The 19997-nt window shown below is 44.3% G+C and overlaps 1 protein-coding gene across 4 annotated transcripts in view; it reads right to left on the reverse strand.

Annotated features, from left to right (window-relative positions):
- Nucleotides 1–19997, reverse strand: part of SERINC3 (serine incorporator 3) — a 967471-nt gene that overhangs the window by 380852 nt on the left and 566622 nt on the right. The gene's annotated exons all lie outside the window — the stretch shown is intronic.

Below are 19997 nucleotides of genomic sequence, written 5' to 3' on the forward strand. Positions count from 1 at the left end.
AACTCAGCCAAAAGGGCGTAGCATGGTATTGTACATAAGGTACCACAAGGGAGCATGAACCATTCATCCAGAGTGTATTAAGTCCAGTCATTTGCTTGTTGTTAGTGGCCCTGGTAAAAACAACAATTAGACAATATTCTGAAATTAGTCTCACCACTATAAACATACCCCGAGTTACCACAATATATTACCAAGAATTATAAAATACCCCCAAATACCACCATACAGAAAAAAAATATCACAAAACAATAGATATAACCCCATAATATATCTAACACCTGCCTCAGGATCATAGAGTGTTCAGATAACATCATCGGCAGCATCACACACCTACACATGTTTTTAACCAGATTACACCATTACATAATCGATATGCAATCTCATATCATGGACTGAAGAATAAAAAGAGTACTCCCTGTCGTCCAGATGTAGGATTCTCCAAGGATCCTGTAGCCCATATTACACCAACCCCCCATGAATCGCCTTTGCTGCCGCTGTCGAAGATCGGCCACCTTTCAAGCTCTGCATGCAATATTGTGTTAAAGTCGCCTGCCACAATTAACTGAGTGTGTGAATACTCCGACACTTGGTCCAAAGGGAGTACTAGAAACCAGGGTCATCCACATTTGGGCCATACACATTCATGAATGTAACCAATCGCCACGCTAGCATCTCTGATACAATCACATACCGTCTTTCAGGGTCACACTCCGACTTCAAAGGGTGAACCGCAATGATTTATGAATAATGGTCATGACGCCTCGTAAATACGCGGAAAAATAAGTGTAGGATCGGCAGTCCGCCAGGATCTAGCAACCAACTCATTCATTTTCCCCATCAAATAAGTTTCCTAAAGCATACGATTTTTAGCAATATGACGTTCCCCATAGGTCACCACCTGCTGCATTTTAGCGTGGTTATTTAGGCCCCACACATTCCGACTGAGGAGAGTGCAGGATTCTTGCGTTACTGGCCCAGTCCCCATCCGATCCTCAAACCCATGACCTCCCTAAACATGCCATAACTCAAGAATACACTCTGACGTACTGCACTCAGCACATTTCAATGTGAACCCTTTTGCATAAACACACTAGAACCACCAACTACACTTAACCCTCTCCACCGCCACAGCTAACCCAAAATCAGCCGTGCCATAACCCTGCCTCCCACCCTCACTGCCCAGCTCCAACCTGCATTGAACAACCACTCATCCGACGCTTCTGCCCCACCCCTGTCCCTACCATGCCTTCACACCAACTCGGGTTACCACCCGGGACATCGGACTCAGGGACCTTTGGCCCAACCCCTCAACCACTCATAGGAGGGGGAGCCACCAAACCAATTAGTAAGCAACTGTGCTGTATGATATGATATGGCATTTATAACGCGCCTATACACAAGTGTTTCAAGGCGCAACAAGGCAAGGGAGGGGGAACAGAGGGATGACAGACGACAATCCTACTAGGCCAGATCGCACAAGTGCATGAGAATGGGGAAGGGGGAAAGTGCGGGCGGTGGGGGGAGGGGACAATGCAGTACATGGGATAATAGAATAAACAACAATAAGTGAAAGTACAGCCAGCAGGTGGCAAGTGCAAGGTTAAGTGCAGGCATCAGGTGTCAAGTGATGGTAGTGGGACTGTAGGGATACAGAAAAACAGTCCCCAAGTGCGGGGGTTGCCAGGAAGGCAGTGCAGGTATGTGTGACTGGCGGGGGAGGGACCTGGGCCCAGGATCAGATGGTGGGCAGGTAACCAGTGCAGATTCAGTTTCCGATTCAGCCAGGAGGTCAGCAGGGGAGAGGAGGAGAAAAAGCAGAGGCAAAGAGAAAGGTTTTGAGGTGCTTCCGGAACCGGAGATGGTTCTCCTCAAGTTTCAGGGAGGCTGGTCCAGATGGAGGCCCCAGCGAAGAAAGAGATCTACCACCAACCCGTTGCTTGGAGAAGCGACTGACCCTGAGGCAGTTGGAGGCGGCTGAGCAAAGTAAGTATTTAGGAAGAGAGAGTTGAAGGTATTGAGGCCCCAGGCCCCAGAAGGCCTTGTGGACAATGCAGAGGGTTTGGAACTTAATCCTTGCAGCCACTGGGAGCCAGTGCAGAGATTTCAGTCCGGGAGAGATACGATTGAGGCCAAGGACAAGTCTTGCAGTCCTGCTCTGGATGAGTTGCAGAGGGCGGAGAGTAGTAGCAGGCACTCTACTCCCCAGGGTAGTCCACATTATGTTCCACCATTGAAAGCACTCACTAGAACCAGAAGGCATATGATCCACTGAGACCCACAACACATTAACAATGCAAACCCCCCCCAGAGCAGGAGTTCAGCATTTCAGAGGCAATATCAAATACGTCACCCCTTAGGCAACGTCTCAAGGAAGTCCTGCATCTCCACTGGATCTATAAAAAAATGCATTTTGTTATTCTGGACCACTCGTGACTTGGACCAATAAAGCATTGAATGTTGTGTGCCACTCTCTGACAAGGAACCTTTGGCTGCCAAAATGGACAGGCAAGCCCTCTGAACAGTCGGGGTGAAATCCAGGTAAAATGAAACTCTGTCTCCTTTATATTGAAGATCCCCAAGTTCTCAAGCTCTACGCAGGATTGTATCACGGTCCAGATAGTTCAGCAAATTTCCTATCACAGGACCCTCCTTGCGCATGATTTGCAAATGTTGCGGCGTCTTATTGCCCTTGGCCATCAAATTGGTGCCCACTGACACCTAGCCAGCAACTGCTGAGTAACAATTGTAGCAGCGGCCTCCAGGGGTACACCACAAGGCTAAAATGTTTCACCACCGCTATCCAAGGCCCACAGCCTGCCCAGGATCAGTAGTTAATCACGCAGTTACAACAAGCACCAGGGTCTCTCTAGGGGTCCCCCTCTTTTCTGCTCCCCCACTCCAATTCCAGCCAGGTGTGCCCCCACAGCAAGTGACCTACGGACTACTTTGACTGGTGCTTTGTTATTCTTTGACACTAGGTGAGATGTCACAATAGGAGCCACCTTTCCCTCTTTAAATGGCAAAAGAAATTCCATTAAGACCTCGAAATCTAATTTCTCGGGCTCCGATGATTTCTTGCCACGCGCAACTTGGAGACCCACGTTAACCCCTTCAGCACTGTCACTCAAACCCAGCCATTCAGTTCACTGGAATAGTCCTACTCATTGGCAATGGCAAATGTATATTCTGGAAAAGTCTGTGGTTACCGCCAAACTCCCCACATGCCTACGGCTCTACACTCACTCCTGGAGTACACCTTATTCCACAAGATGTACAAGGACTGGGTCTTCTCGCTGTAGGCCTAATAGCTGGTTCACCCTGGCTGGTCTTCATGTCATGCTCCAGCCTCACCAGGGGTCCAGCTTTCAATCCTTGCACTCCTCCCGTGTGTTGGGAGGAGCCGCTCACTGTTTCTTCTCTGCTCACCACAGGGCTCCTTCCAGCTGTCTCACTGCCTCCAAATCCTCTCAAGGACTGAGGGAGAGCAGTCCCCCCACCTGCAGCCCACAGCACAATAGGCAGCGATCCTCCTGAGTCTGGCTTGCAACGCTCTCTTTCCCGCTGTCGAACCCGCCTGCCCCGCTCTCCAGCCTCAAAGTGAAGGGGGAGGCTCAGCAGCACATCCAAGCCAGTTCCCGTTCTTCACAGAGTGCAGCGTGCCACCTTGCCAGTGATCAAGCTCTGTTCTGCAGGGTCAGATGGACCTGAGGATTAGCCTGCCAGGGTCCTGGGCTTGGACTGCTTTCAGCCAGCAAAATATTATGGCAAATAATTCCGCAGCGGCAACAACGGCCTCCCCTCACGGAGTTGGGAAGCGGAGCTCAGCAAGCTGCAGCCACCTTGGTTGCGAGCTTGCAAGCGCCCTCGCAGTTATTAAGGATAACATGCAAGTTTAAAACAATACAGCATAACAAATGCATAGAATTGTTTGCATTTATGGGACACCCACATTTCAGAACAAGTGGGGTGATTGCCATTAACTCGAGAAACACAAGCAAGCCCTTACAAAACATACCATGACAGTTAAAAAGAGCTGGGCAACCAGTTACATCTGTGGGAAACCAGAAGGTGTCTCACCCGCTAGTTCCTGGGGATCTGTCATCCAGGTGGCCAGGACACGGCCATCGCTTTTGGATCCAGTTCCTGGGGGTGGACCAGTGCAGGACTATCACCTGGATGGGGTCTTCGGGGAGTGGGACACCGGATGGTGAGACGCTGTATCCCCTTCCCGGTAACACCATTTCCCCATCCTAACAGGAACTGTTAGGATGGGGAAATGGTTCCTACTTAGGAACTGAAACCCCGCCCCTTTTCCGACACAAACATTTTCTCACAGACAGCTCACTGTGAGAGAAAATGGACTAACACCCGAGCCGTACACCTGACATGCCCCTACACAAGGGTCAGGCAGAGTCAGGCAATTAATGATAATTACACACAACCGACTTCCATCACACTTTCCCACATGGATAAAAGGCGGAGCATGAAAGCATACTCGGAACAAGACAAAACACACAAGGGGAGCAGCATTTCCGAGATGGCAGTTCAATACGAGGAGAAAGACAGCAAGACCAGAGAGGGTTGCAAGGAGGGAAGTGCCCTTGGCCTTTTCGGAGGATAACTGCTACTTTCATGAGCACTCGACGATAAGAAACGGAATTAAAGGTGAAGAAAGGTGCATTGTGTGTCAGAGGTACCCGGGGCTCTCCTGTGCCGATAGCCAAGGCGGGGAGGAGCGATTGCCGCTGTGGTACTGTCCCTGGCTCCTACAATGAAACAGCACCAGTAAGGACAGCACAGCCGATGAGACTGATAGCAGACCGGTCTGTGTTAGAACCAAGGTTGCAAGTGGCAACTTTGTATGAAGCAATCTGAAGAAACAGTGTGTGAAGCGTATGTGATGAGCGGCGCGTTTGTAATTGAACATCCAAGGAGTGGCTGAACTTTTGAAGCCAAGATAGATGCCATATACAGAGTGGTCCAGCACCACGTGGGTGCTCATTTGAAGGTCTCTGTTAGGTATCCAACTGAGAGGTGGCAAATGTGAATTAAAAAAATCGAAAGGGTCCTGCAACGGGTGAAGCTAAATCCGATGCACATTCGAAAGTCTTCGATAGCTAATGCGAACTGCAATTGGTCCGAGCCCGGCTGAGGGAGACTGGTTGCGTAAAAGGTAGGATCGCAGCCCGGCTGAGGGGGATTTGTGGTGAACCGAGAGTCACCCGAGAAAGGATATTCTCAACATTGGAGAAGGGGATCTGAGCCTGGAAGAGGAGTATCCAAAGTAATGATTGAGGTATAAAAGGGATCAGAGCCCGGTTGAGGGGGAACCAGGGTAAAGAGTGAATCACCTAACTTGAGCACTTGTCAGAGGAAAGGAACTTTTCATTTGTTTTGGTAAAGCAGGCCCTCTGCATCAAGAGACTTTGATAACTTAAGAGACTTGGGCACAGAAGGACATGATGCTGGTATTGGAACTGTGTTCTCGTGCCGAAGAAGCCAGAGAGTGTGCTAGGCTCCAACTGCCTTGTCCTGGCTGAAAAAATGGGGAAGGGAGGCCAATGGCCTGAACATCTTGACATATAATTTTGTGAACACTTCTTTCTTTTTCATGAACACTACCCTCCACTATTTGTATTTAGCGGTAAGGCTTGGCAATCATTTTTTTTAGAATAGGCCCTTTAATTTTGACGAGACTCCACTAGGACTGCAGAGTGAAATATAACAATATTCATTTTGTGGCACAAGATAAAAATATCTAAATTGACTTAAATGAAAGCAAATATTTTACAATATTAGAAAATACCATTGCTGGAACTGGAGTTGTTTATTCGCTAAATATGATCTATCAATATACAATTTATACATACTTTGATATATAGTGCCACTTTGATAACCCCCACATGATCACCCTGTATATTTAAGGATTAATGGAAGAAAACCTGTGACTACAGTTATGTAAAATGGAAACAAGACCAAGACAAATGCTGTACATTAAACAGAACACTCTAGCGTGGTTCTAATTTAACGCCAACTTAGTGGTATATAATAAATTGGAGTGCGCAGGTCAATGATATTTTGTATAATACTATCGTGGCTTGATATCATTAAACAAACAGTCTTTGAAGTTCTCGGCTGCCTTGCTGACGGGGCCGAGCAAAAGTTCATTTGAGCAGTGCAAATGTACCACAGCTATGGTGGGGCTCTCTTGTTTAGTAGCCCCACGTCAACTGCACGCTTTGATATGTTAATATGACTGAGGGGTCCCACAAAGCACCATGGCTGACAGTTTCGAGCTTGGGTAAGATCGATTGCTTTGGGACATTGGACTGTTGCCTTTGGCTTTAGCCAAACCAATTGCCAGTCAATGCGCAGTACCCATAAAATGACTGGCAGACAAATTGTCAGCACAGGCAGGTGTTGCTGCCAGTCGGCAGGACTTGCATTTGCCGACAATGTAATTATGGCCCTTGCCAGCACAGAGGGAGCCTGGACAGGATCAAGGATCTTTTATTAATGATCTTATTTTATTTTGTGGGTAACTTTTATTCAGGTGCCTAGGTACTTTGTGCTGTTTGTGTTTTCTGGTACCTGGGGCTACAACAGACAAAAGGCTTTAGTGCATATAACCTTGTCCTATTGTGCCCGAGTTGTCGGTCTGTCCTAATGTCTATTTCCAGAGGTATCGCTGCTAAAGGGGTGTCTGAACAGGTATTAGAGCCTGTCTCCCAACCCAAGTTTGCTGCACTAAGGGTATTAAAAATGGCCCACCCAAATTATGCCCAAGTATGGCCTGCCAACTGAATGAATTCTGGGGAAAGCTGGAGAAAGGAGGGAAGGGGCGACGTTCTGTTGAGAATTGGGGAAAGAGTCCCTCATTGGGCTCTGTTGACCTTGAACACATTGAAGTATGATGTGAATGGCAGAGAGGGGCAGCAAACACGACCAGGACCCTGCTCTGGTGCAACAATGTTTAAGAAAATGAGTACTGGACACAGAGGGGCTGATTCATGGAATTTGTGCGCCAAAAAACAGTGATTTGTGCGCCATTCTGCCCGCAAATCCCTATTTGTTAAACAGGGATTTGCGGGCAGAATGGCGCACAAATTACCATTTTTTGGCGCACAAATTCCATGAATCAGCCCCAGAGTCTCAGAAGTGAGAGAGGCATGGAGTGACCCACCCCTCCCGACTCAAACTCCTTCTTGGAAAGGTCTTTGTGGAAGCTTCATTCAATGGTCGTTCCTGGGGGTAAATTCATTTTCGGCTAAGTTAACATTTTATATTAAATGCAACACTGTTTAAATAGGTTAATTTGTCTTGTTTTTTCTAATTCCATTATGCAATTTTTTAATCTTTCTTGAGTGTCTCTATACTTTTTTCTCTATGTTTGTGTTTTTTCCTTTGATACAACTTGTGCTATTTGCAATTCGACCATTGTGCCATCCTTCGATTTTGTTTGTTCTGAGTTGTCCCTTTACTAATGATTCATAACAATTCCATACTTTTTTGCTCTCCTTGATCCACTTCTTGTCAACAGTCCTATTCAATTAGTATCAAAATAATCTAACAGTGATTCCAAGTATTGTTCATTGTCTTTAAAAAATTGTGATTCAGTTAAATGTTCTTAATATTCATTTGATGTTGTGTTGGAACTCTAAATCTTCAATGTACCTTGAATGCATCCCAAAGTTCTGTAATTTCCGCCAAATTGCTTATGAGAAGTGAAAAAACCATCCCTGGATTTTACGTGATTGAAAAATGTCATTAAATGCTTTGATTTGTTGTTTCTCGTAATCTAGAACAATGATTTGGGGTGTTTTGGGGGTTATGTTTTCTTGAATTAATCTAAAAGTGTGTTTATATGTTTCTTCTGATTTGTTTGGCATCAGTTTGTATATCAAAAGAATAGAGACTCGTCGATCATTGCATGTATGCTGTAAAACTGCGAAAAAGGTTTAGGACACACTTTGAAGGTTGCATCCACATGCCATATTTGGGCGTTTTTCAAGTATTCCATATTTCTATATGTGCCAAATATAAATTTTTGATGGTTTATTTCTTTATCCAATAACATGAAGTTATCATTCTTTTCCGTTACTTTTAATTCTCGTGGTAATTCCATTTCGGCAAGGTTTCAGGTGTTTTGGGAAATTTTTATTGTACTTGTCTTAGTTTACTTATTTGTCATTGCAATGTTTTAATTTGAGGCATTTGACCAGCAACATGAAATGGAAGAATTGTGCACACACGTTTAATTGCTGATCCGCTTGCTTCATCTATATTTTCATTAGCCTTTTCTTTCATTTGAGTTATGTTTTTTTTTCAATCAGAATTGTGTTACCATCCGGTAAGTGGTTGTGTTCCACTTCATGAATCACCTTGTCACCATGCGTTACTGCCCTGCCTTTACATTTGTTTGTGAACTAATTTGTACATTTCCAGTAAAATTTCTTGTTCAGTTGTTTTTCCCTGTTGTACGTATATCCCTTATATACCAGTTGTTTCTTTCCCATTTTGGAAACCACAAAATTAATACTTTGTTATTTTGACGGTCTACAAAAAACGAAAGAGAAATACCTTTTACCGTAAGGAACATGATAGTTATTTTTTACTTATACGCTATCACTGTTTATTTCATAGATCCTCATTTTTACTATTATTATTAATATTAACTAACCTGTATTATTTCGAAATCTTAGTAACTGGGCCGCTTTCTGTATTCACAACAATCGCCTCATTGGGTAGCCGGTGAATGTGAAATAGCCGTTGTGATCAACTGTCACTTCTCATGTTGTTTTTACATAGGGTCCTTTCCTCATATCGTACTTTGCTTAATCAATCACTAGTTTCGATAGATTCATGTTTGGGTGGGGGAAAGTATTCAATTTAAAAAACAGGGGTTTAGGGGGGACCCCCACAATAAAAAATAAACACTACTTAGACAGTTCCCTCTGAATTGTGAAGTTTTGCAAGTAATTACAGGACTGGTACTTTATGTCATTATTAGGGGGTTGGGGAGAGACCCCCCCATTAAAAAAAAAAAAAGCCTCAAGTGCACAGTGCATTCCATATACTTACAATGTATTTCAGCACTGGACAGCTCCCTGCTTCATCGAACCAGGTATTCATTTCGATACTTTAGTTTCGATGAATGCTCACTTCCAATTATAGTAATACAGTTTCAATGGAAACGTTTTCAATGAAAAAGTTTAGTTGGAACATATCTTTGATGGAAAGAATTTGATGGAAAGACATGTAACCCCATCGTCCTTCCCCAAACAACCCACACTTCCTGAGATACCCTTTTACATCCCGCCCCCAATCTGGACTTTTCTTCACCACCCATGATCCGTTGTATGCCGCCAAGATTGCAACAAGGGGCTAAACCATGCCCACTTCTGCTTTGTGGGTCTGCTGCAGAACAACAGTGCCAGTCCTAAAAAGGCTGAGTTTTCAAATTTGGGGGCTTTGTTTGTCTGTCTCAAAGGTATGTTAACATGGTTGGAGAAGCTTGTATCCTCTGCAAGGGCCGACCGCCAGCAGTGGTATGTCTCTACCAATGCTGAAAAGAGTTGTGTGGCTCTCGGTCTTTATTTAAGAGAGATATATATATGATACATTACTCACCGTAATCATATTTCTGATGCTTGTATCTGCTTAGATTCACATGCTGTCGAGGTCCCTCAGATTATTTGTTTCTGACAAGAGGGAGTGTAAGTTGTAGCGTGAAGTGTAAGAAGAGACAATGAGGTGTGAAAGATCTATGCTTCTTTCCCAAGCACCTTCTACTCAAAGAGGGGAGGAAGGGCGCTGCATGTGAATCTAAGCAGATACAAGCATCATAAATACAAATACGGTGAGTGATGTATCCCTTCTGAGGCTTGTGGATCTGCTTAGAATCACATGCTTTGCATAGATTAGCAAGCAGTATCAGTAGAAGTAGGTGGGTTATTAGAAGGTAGCGCTGCAAAGAGATGTTTCTTTTTTTTATTAGCATTTAGCTTCAAGAGAAGCTTTTTACCATTTACAGTTTGAATTTAAAATTCAATGACAGTAAAAGTACATAATACAGCCATTTCAACCAATTAAAATAAAAAAACCACAAAAAACAAAACCAAAAGAGATTAAAGGATAGTTCCGGGACTTTTTTTTTTATTGTCCCTACGGTTCGGCCATGTGTTTTTAAGCATAAATCGGTAGATCGTAGAAAACTTTCCTATGGACCTTACCCGACTTTTCGTCCATTAACGCACTCGAAATCAGCCGCCATTTTGTGATAATCCTATCATTTACCCCCATCGACCTGGCTCACCTGCGTTTGCGGCACTAAATCAAATCCCCCGCCCCTGAAACAGACTTTATCAAAACATTCATATTCCCCGCCTCTCTGTGTGACTTTTCTGTGCTGCGTAGGCAAACGCGCCCGGGCGTCTTCTACGCGACTCCACACAGAACCCGGAAACCAACACAGATCATCTCACAACACAGCGCACCACAATTCGGAATATGAAACTGTACTTTTAAATCAAACCGCAAGATTGTACATTTGGCAAAGTACATTTATTGGACATCAAATGTTTAGAGAATATTCAGCGATTTGCATTTTTCTTTGCTCTCGATCCAAAATAGTTTGTCTTGAGGCAAGCGATGTTCGTGTGCGGTACACAGGGTGTTGGTTTACGATAAAATAAGCTCTTCGGTCGCACTGATAATCGCATGGCTGTTCCAACAACTAAGCACTAGGCCACCACAACGGTATGTATGTTGCATCTAGCCATTAGTACCGCGTAAGGGCATACTTGTACTTGGCGATCGTCCCATAAAATGGTCAGGGTGGTAACGTTGTTCACGCGGAGAAGCAACTGGCGGTTGTAAAAGCCATCCGCCGGTGTCTGGTACTCGTGACACAGACAATAATGAAGGATGTACCTGTTTTAAAAACATAAAAAATGAAATTAGTCTCACCATCAGATCTTTATTAAAATTATTCATTTTATATATTAGGTCGGGAAATTATTTCATAGCTAGGACAGTGCAACTGGGTATTATACGTCATTTCCAGTAACCCACCCCCTCTCCTCCGCCTTTTTCAGAGCCGCCTGGGCGCCAGTGGACCACTTCGTCACTGATATGATATAATATGGCATTTGCAGGGCCAGCTGGTGGCGAGTGCAAGGTAAGTGCAGAACAAGTGCTGGGAAGGGGGGGCTGTAGGATACTGAGACAGTCCCCCAGTGCAGGGGTTGACAGGGAGGCAGTGCAGGTGGAGAGTGGAAGGGCCCAGGACCGAGGTCGCAGACAGTGGACCAGTTGTAGCAGGGGAGAGGGAGAGAGAAAGCAGAAGCAAAGAGGAAGGTTTTGAGGTGCTTCCGTAAAAGGAGATGGTTCTCCTCAAGATAGTGCGCGGTACAAAACAATATGCCACATAGAACGAACAAGTACAACTTAACCCGTCTTTAAAGCTACTGTATAGTAATTAAATTGCGGTATAAACTCATCTAAAGAGTTACTTACATTATATTTGCATTTTCCATTGTGTCTGTGCGTAGGGCAGCCCCGAAATACCACTCCTTCTATGCCGACGTTATTTCTTCTAATGAACGAACATTAAATGGCTTTCGTTTCTGAAATTTTATTCATTATCGTTTCTTACGTTATTGCACCACACCCCCAAAAAGAAGTCTTTCGGGATGGTCCCGGCCTGTCAAGGTCAAATAACAATAGAACCTTATACTGAGTCGTGGGCCATTCCGGCACCCGAGCAAAAAATCAAAGCAGCTGACCTTCACTTTGAACGAGCACACATTCCTAGTTAGCTACATTCAGTGTAAGGCCATCTCACAGGACTTGAAATTTACACTCCATCTTTGCATTTTGTCTGCGTGCTTTGCAGCCCCAGAGAACCATAAATATGGAGACATTCTATATTTTTTGAAAAATGATTTATATTACTGTTTGGTTTAATTTAATGCTCAAATGAACAAGGTTGGATAGACACATTGCATGTACACTGAGCAATCACTTTTATTTACACAATACATAGCTACACATATTCAATGGGCCTGCGACATGAGGAGACTCGAGAGCAAAGTCACAGGTGACACCCGGGTGGTTCGCACTACTGCACGGTGAAGGGAGGGGCAAGGGTGGAGAGACACATTGCATGTACACTGAGCAATCACTTTTATTTACACATTACATAGCTACACATATTCAATGGGCCTGCGACATGAGGAGACTCGAGAGCAAAGTCACAGGTGACACCCGGGTGGTTAGCACTACTGCACGGTGAAGGGAGGGGCAAGGGTGGAGAGACACATTGCATGTACACTGAGCAATCACTTTTATTTACACATTACATAGCTACACATATTCAATGGGCCTGCGACATGAGGAGACTCGAGAGCAAAGTCACAGGTGACACCCGGGTGGTTCGCACTACTGCACGGTGAAGGGAGGGGCAAGGGTGGAGAGACACATTGCATGTACACTGAGCAATCACTTTTATTTACACATTACATAGATACACATATTCAATGGGCCTGCAACATGAGGAGACTCGAGAGAACAGACAATCAAATTACAATCATTTAAACCGTGATGTGTATTTCTCAATGAGCTCTGCTTTAGGTGGACATGGAACAGAGGCAATGTTGGGTGGCAATGCAGTTGTCCCCTGCACAGGTTCGTTCACAACTCCATGTATGTGCCTATCTAGGACATCAACAATAAGTCTCTCAATAAACCATATTGCATATCCTCAAACACTGGTTTGATCACCCATTGTTTACTTCTTTTAGTGAAGGCCTTATTGTAGCGAAGCGTCCCTAAAGTTCCGGTCGTCCTACTTTGTTGACGGCCAACATTATGGTTATGTGCCAAGACCGCTAGAAGAGTCCGATTTATCATGCCCTCCATGCCAAAATGCAATCATTTTGGCCTGTACTTTAGGCACATATTGTGGAACACCTCCAAATCTCCTGTGTGGCAGAATTCCGTGAGTCCCCTCAAATCTCTTGTTATAGTTTTATCAAATACAATCTTTTCAATGGCTTTGTGAGTGGGTGATGAAGGAATCAACCACTTCTTCTTCCGTGCCTCCTCTGTGGACAAATGGCCACGTTCACAATTGTGGAAATGTTGGTTTGTGGTCCAGCGGTGAACGTTGCTACAGTGTAGCATTACTGACCGCCATTTTTCCAGTAGAATTTCCAACGACCCTTCACATGTTTTTGAGCTCCACCAAAGATGGTTGCTGATTGACTTGGACCACTGTGAAATACCTTGCATATCTTTTTTTTTACCTGCAGCCAACATTTTTTTATTGATTGTTTTTGCAAGATGCCATACGTCAAATTGGTGATTTATATTTTTGTACTCTTCTCTCATTGTCTTGGCAATTGAAACGTGTCTGTCCGTGGCTATCAGGTCGATCACCATTCCCCGCGATTGTAGTTTTTGCAATGATGCTACAAAGCCAACTTTCTCCATGGCCACTGAGGATGTACTTTGTGACACCTGCACGACCACCGAACTCACAATTTTCTTACTTTCCATGTCCTGAAAGTGGTAGGTGCAGTACTTGGCTGAAAATCCTGGGCTGTCGCACTGTCCATCACCGGCTAGCCTGAACCGTTTGCCCGCGAATGTACTTTCAATAGACATTTTTTCCATTCTCCAAGCTTCGCTAATGGCTGGAAATAGATAATCGGTTTGGTATTTGTAGAACTGAGTTTTCGCAATGAAATGGATTCCCACAAACTGAAAGAAATACTCTAACTTTTTAAAACTTGAACCACTAAAAAGTGCTGGCGCTGCACAAAGTAGATTGCCTGCTGGCAGTTGCCCCAGCATGGGTTGTGCAGACCATGAGAACGGATGATATTGTGTACAGGTGGCATGTATTTTAAGGGTAGTGCCTCGAATTGCACGAGTCACATTAATCAATGGCTCCCCACATACTTCCCCACCAACCGAATGCCCACATTTCATCATAACAATAATATCAATCAAACAACTATCAAATACAATGAATTTGGCCTCTTTCCTTATACTGTCACTCTGCATCCCAGCTGGTTCGGCCTGTAACGTTGAGGACATGTCACTCACATTAAAGGTACAATCTCTGATATCGTCTTCCGCTATGTTCAGTGATATTAATGGTGTTTCATTGTCGTCCATTTCATTCTCTTCCATTGCAACATCTGTTCCTTCTCCGGCGATGGGAGAATAAAACAATTTCTTCAACTTTCTCGCGGTCTTAGTTTTTGCGGGTGTGGATTCTGTGAATTGATCTCCGACTGCATCCGAACTACCAGGAGGACATTCACTATCAATGGCTGGTGGTGGTATAGCTCCGTTGTCAATCACTTCATATTCTTCCCATTGGCACGATGCATCTCCAGTCTCAAGTCCCTGCCAAAAGGTTTGACAAGCAACATCTCTCGTTCGCTTCACTGTCTGTGTAGATCTAGTTCGTACACCCACTCGCAACTAAAGGACAGATTGGAAAAGGGATGTTCAGTTTAAACACAACTTACAGTATTGAACTATTAACAGTGAAAAACAACATAATATAGTGACCAGGACACTAACCTTCTTTTGCTTTCTTTTCTTTGAAACTTTCTTGCCTCGAACTTCAACATCTGGACGCTGTTGCTCCGACTCGTGTGTGCATGTCTCCACTTCCTCTTGCGCTGCAACGACTATATTTTCATGATAAGCACATCCATCACGCACTGACGCTCCGTCGACTCCCTGAAACATAGAACTTTCATTACTATGTATAATAATATTGAAAATACAAAATGTACTTGGGGACCAATACCCACGTACATCTCAATAGCAAAACACGAATGAACGCATTGTGTAGAACATTCAAACGACAATTATTCACGCATTGTTGATCTAGTTAGATGGAACTGTCAAGATCCATACCTCGGGCTCCGCATAGACTTCCATTGATGATATTATTGAAGATGACGCTTCAGCAACTCCCTGAAACACAGTAATTGCATTAGTATGGTTTTCTATTTTGTTAAAAAGAACATAAACTTTGTGCAGGCGTCAACGGCTCATCTAAATAGACCTGCACAAATGATCAGTTGTCTAAAATAAATAATGGATATCTAAATATGATTCGATTTGCTCGATCGTTGGAAGTGTCACCACCCAGAGATCTGCATCAACTACTAGGGGTGATGTTCTTGTAGAAGAAGCTCCGTCATCTCCCTGAAACATAGTACTTGCGTTAATAAAGAAGGAAGTATAGCGGATGTAATCACGTCATATGATCTCGCTCGATCGAACTGTCAGTATCCATACCTCGAAATGCATAAGAACATCAAGGGACGCTGTAACTGCGCTGCACACTTCTGCAAGCTGTTGCGCCGACCCGTAACTGCATGCTCCCCCTTCTTCTTGGACTAATGCTCCATCGACTCCCTGAAACATAGGACTTTCATTAGTAATGAACACAATATTGAAAAAAGAAGACACATAGGAGTGCGACGACAGAAGGACATATCAATGGCTAAAAACGAAAGAAACATTGTGTGTAACAATCACGCTACAAGAATGCAAGATCTGATGATCTCCATCGATGGAACTGTCTGGAAACGTACCTCGAGCATCTGAGTGACATCAACGGTTGTCGTCAATGCGTTGGACTCCTCAGCATCTCCCTGAAAGACAGTACTTGCATTATTTTGGATAACAATAATTATAACTGAAAACAAAGACTAGAGGACGAGTGCTAGGGTGTACCATTAGGTAAAATAATTACACGATAAATTAAAACTATTGATTTACATGCCTAAAACAAGTCAGTGGCAGAATAGCTAAGTAAGATTACCCGATAGGCGCTTGAAGTGGCTGATGACTGCAATAACGACACGGATGGAGAATCTTCCGCCTTCATATTGAGTGGATACATAAATGGGGAAATTATTGTTAGCTAATGCTACACACTACCGCAAGGCCGAGAGCTAAATCCGTAAACTTGACTCACCAGTGGAGGGATGTGGACGAATAGAGTGGGAATAGCGGTTGAGAGCAATTTTCGCGTCGCTCGCGGTGTTTTCTTCTTTATTAGCAATGATGTGGAGTACATGTCTGAGCTAAAGTGCCTGCTGCAGATGCGGTATCGATCACCCCTCTTGTCCGCAAAGACTTCTAGGACTCTACTTTCAAGCTCAGACGGTGGATATCCGCAATATCGGACCCATTCTCTTATCTGATCTATTGTCTTAGGGAAAACATGCATTATAGTACCTTCAGATTTATTATGGGTCTTCAAAGGGCAACCGCCAACGGAACAGGCAGGCATTGTGGAAAGTTCTGAAAAGTAAAGATCAACAATTCTCAATGAATACCAATGTGTTAAAAAATTAAATGACACATAAAAGGTCCAATGCAAGGTTCGTTTTGGTTCTTGGAACTATACACGTTATTCACATGCGGATAAGTATTTGAATAACTTTAAAAAAATAGAAAAACAATTTGACTAAACTCAGAACATGTGACTAGTTCCTTGCATGTACTGTCTTGAACGAAAAGAAAACATGGATGCAATTTGATGACTACTAGCAAATAGATATAAATTAAAAAATTGGACGCAAAATGATTATGGTACATGGCCTTACCTTGACGAACAAACAGTTAGATGCAGGGATCAAAGTAGTTTCTTGTCGTAGAACAGTGAGCAGTTCACAGGTTACAAACTGACGAGTTTGCTCGAAGTGGTCACGGAAGTTCACAGAGACGAAGAGCAGATAACCAGCACCTTCACGGGTTGACTAGCAAAGCGCAAAGAAGTTCTCATTAGAAATATGAAGTGGGTTATAAAGAATTCGAAACAGGGGTGTGTTTGTGAATGAAGTGTATATGTCGTGGCATTATGCGGTTTGCAGATGGGCGGCCAGCGTGAGGGGAGGATGCTTGGCAGGAGACACGGGGTCTGGAGGGAGACATGGGAACAACAACACATGCTCTATAGACCCCTTTGAAGTGTACATGGTCTTTGGCACCTCTTGGCCTTTATCGCTCCCTGACAGATCCGTTTGCCAGTTCAAGTACCCCGGTGCGAACTGCCTTTGATAGGGCGGGGGGTGGATTGGGGCGGTGGTCGTGCAGACAAGACACAGGAAGACTCGTGAATGGAGACACACTTATTTGGATTGAAGGTGGGCGGCCAGCGTGAGGGAGGATGCTTGGCAGGAGACACGGGGTCTGGAGGTAGACATGGGAACAACAACCCATGCTCTATAGACCACTTTGAAGTGTACATGGTATTTGGCACCTCTTGGCCTTTATCGCTCCCTGACAGCTCCACTTGCCAGCGCAAGTACCCCGGTGCGAACTGCCTTTGATAGGGCGGGGGGTGGATTGGGGCGGTGGTCGTGCAGACAAGACACAGGAAGACTCGTGAATGGAGACACACTTATGTGGATTGAAGGTGGGCGGCCAGCGTGAGGGAGGATGCTGGCCGGAGACATGTGGTGTGACAAGACAAGGCACAGGAAGGCTATTCAATGGAGACACACTAGATTCATTTAAAAAATCAAAACAACCATTGTTAAAATATATGTTGGGTTTTATTTTAGATCTTAATTTCAATTGAACATAAATAATAAACATTACACATTGTAAAGTTCCGGTTGCAGCACATCCAGGGAAAATCCGCGGTATTGTCCACTGTCGCTGGGGAAATGTTGTCTAATGGCAAGTACCGCACAGGCAGGTATTACTCTCCGAACGCGGTGTCCGAGCCTCCCGTGAAGCCACCAAGTGAAGCAACGATAGGCCACCAGCCTGTACCACCTGTGAAAAAGAAAGAAGCAAACTGTATTAAAATGACAAAACTTTCTTATCAATGTCGATTCAGGTAAAAAATGTCATTCTGCTTTGAAAAAAATTCTATCTAGAAAATGCACAATATGGAACCAATTTACATGCGTTCGAATGATATGTAGATGTAATTTTATATGTGGGAGCCGACCATGAAATAGTAGTGGCATCACTGACATCACAACCAGAGTATACTTACTCGTTACTCGGATTACGCGGACGAACAGTGCCGCGAAGTTCGTGCATAAGCACCATCATCATCCTCAACACGGTCCGTGAGAGGCAGGCTTCCCTGAACTCTGGCAGCTCGGTGATGCATTGCGGACGTGGCTCGCCTTCCGAAATGTAGGCCAAGCACCCGGAATTTTCACGGCAGCAGCAGTTCTCCTCCTCAGTTGGCATTAGCTCGCACCGATTGCATGTGCACCAGGTGGAGACGCCGTCCATGCGACATGGTCCAGGCTCTTCATCCGTTGACTGGTCCTCCCAACTGCCGTCCGAATCCCCATCGTTTTCGCGTGCTTGCCTTTCCAGTAGTTCCTCCTCGGTGTACTCGGGCTCGTACATAAACGGCATTATTGTAGCCATTGTGTGGTAAAGAAAGTAAAATAATTTACAGAGATGGTACAGGTGTTCACAAGGCCTAGAAGCGGCGAAGGTAGCTGACCAGAGCACTGAAACGAGTCACAGAATACTCAAAGTAACACAGAGAGAGGAATGGAATCGGAAATCTGCTGCTGTGTGTTGTGAAACGGTGTGTTTATACTTATTGAGGAAAGAGGCGTCCTGCCATTTCCATGGCGACACTTCATTAGCTGAGGCGCAGCGATTGTTGACACGAAACGTGCTTTGGCGTTGGGAAATGGGCGGTACGCGTCTGCTGATGTCTGTGTCAGGGGCGGGGGATTTGATTTAGTGCCGCAAACGCAGGTGAGCCAGGTCGATGGGGCAAATGATAGGATTATCACAAAATGGCGGCTGATTTCGAGTGCGTTAATGGACGAAAAGTCGGGTAAGGTCCATAGGAAAGTTTTCTACGATCTACCGATTTATGCTTAAAAACACATGGCCGAACCGTAGAGACAATAAAAAAAAAGTCCCGGAAGTATCCTTTAACAGCTCTTACTGTCCCAAAAGTCCTAATTACCTACATCCTGTACAGCACAATACACAAGGATTAAACTCCTTTATCAATCTAGATTCACTTCCTTCCTTCAAGCTTTTTGAAAATGATTGATACTATCTCTAGCAAGGCAAAAGTTACAGATCAGCTCATACCCTGTAAATGTTGTAACCAAATATCTTTCTTGGTTAGGGTTTGATTGTTCACAAAAAAATCTGCCTAATATGCATGCATTTGTAATCTCTAATATTCAAGGATTTATTTTGTCTGAAAGATGTTAAAGCGCAGTCTTAGAAATTGTTGTTGCAGTACAGCCAAAGGAAACTTGCTCAAGTACAACAGTGTTGAACCACGCTTATTGAGAGCTACGCAATATTTTCCATAAAGTTTGGACGACTGCGCTAACTCAGACGACTCAATCCAATCATACTCATACAGACATTTTTTCACAGTCTGGATTTTCAATGAGTAGTTTCTCTGTGGTGTCGATTGAGTCCAACAGTCCCAAGCATTTATTACTCCATTCAACAAGTAATTGCTCTTTTCCTGTTTTAAGGGCCTGTCTCAGCAGCCCAAATCTGCTATCTGGTGGAGGCAATGAACATTTGCGATGAAGGATAGTGTTTTCCAACTCACATAGGTGATGAGAGGTCAACCCAAACTCTTTCCTTATCACTGCAATTGGTATGCAATTTGGGAGTTCAATTACGGATCTCCAGAAGAGGCCCTCTAGAATTTGCCATAGCTTCCAGCTCTGCTGAAGAGAGCACTCAGTCCCATAGGTCACAGTGGGCACTACCTTCATGCTGTAAAAGCTTAGAAAGGGTGCCAATGTGAATTTACAGTATCTCTATTTAATCACTTTTGCCTGGGCTGTTAACATCTTCAATTTGCGTCTCAGCACTACTTCTTTTGGGGCTTCACTGTAGCTTGCATTAATTGGTATACCCAAGTAGAGCATTTCTGTTGTCTATCGAATCTGATCACCACTTATATGCCAACCTTTAGATTTTAGAGATTGGCG

This window comes from Ambystoma mexicanum, chromosome 3p (genome assembly GCF_040938575.1).
Source record: "Ambystoma mexicanum isolate Mex_15411 chromosome 3p, UKY_AmexF1_1, whole genome shotgun sequence".
NCBI classification, from domain to species: domain Eukaryota; kingdom Metazoa; phylum Chordata; class Amphibia; order Caudata; family Ambystomatidae; genus Ambystoma; species Ambystoma mexicanum.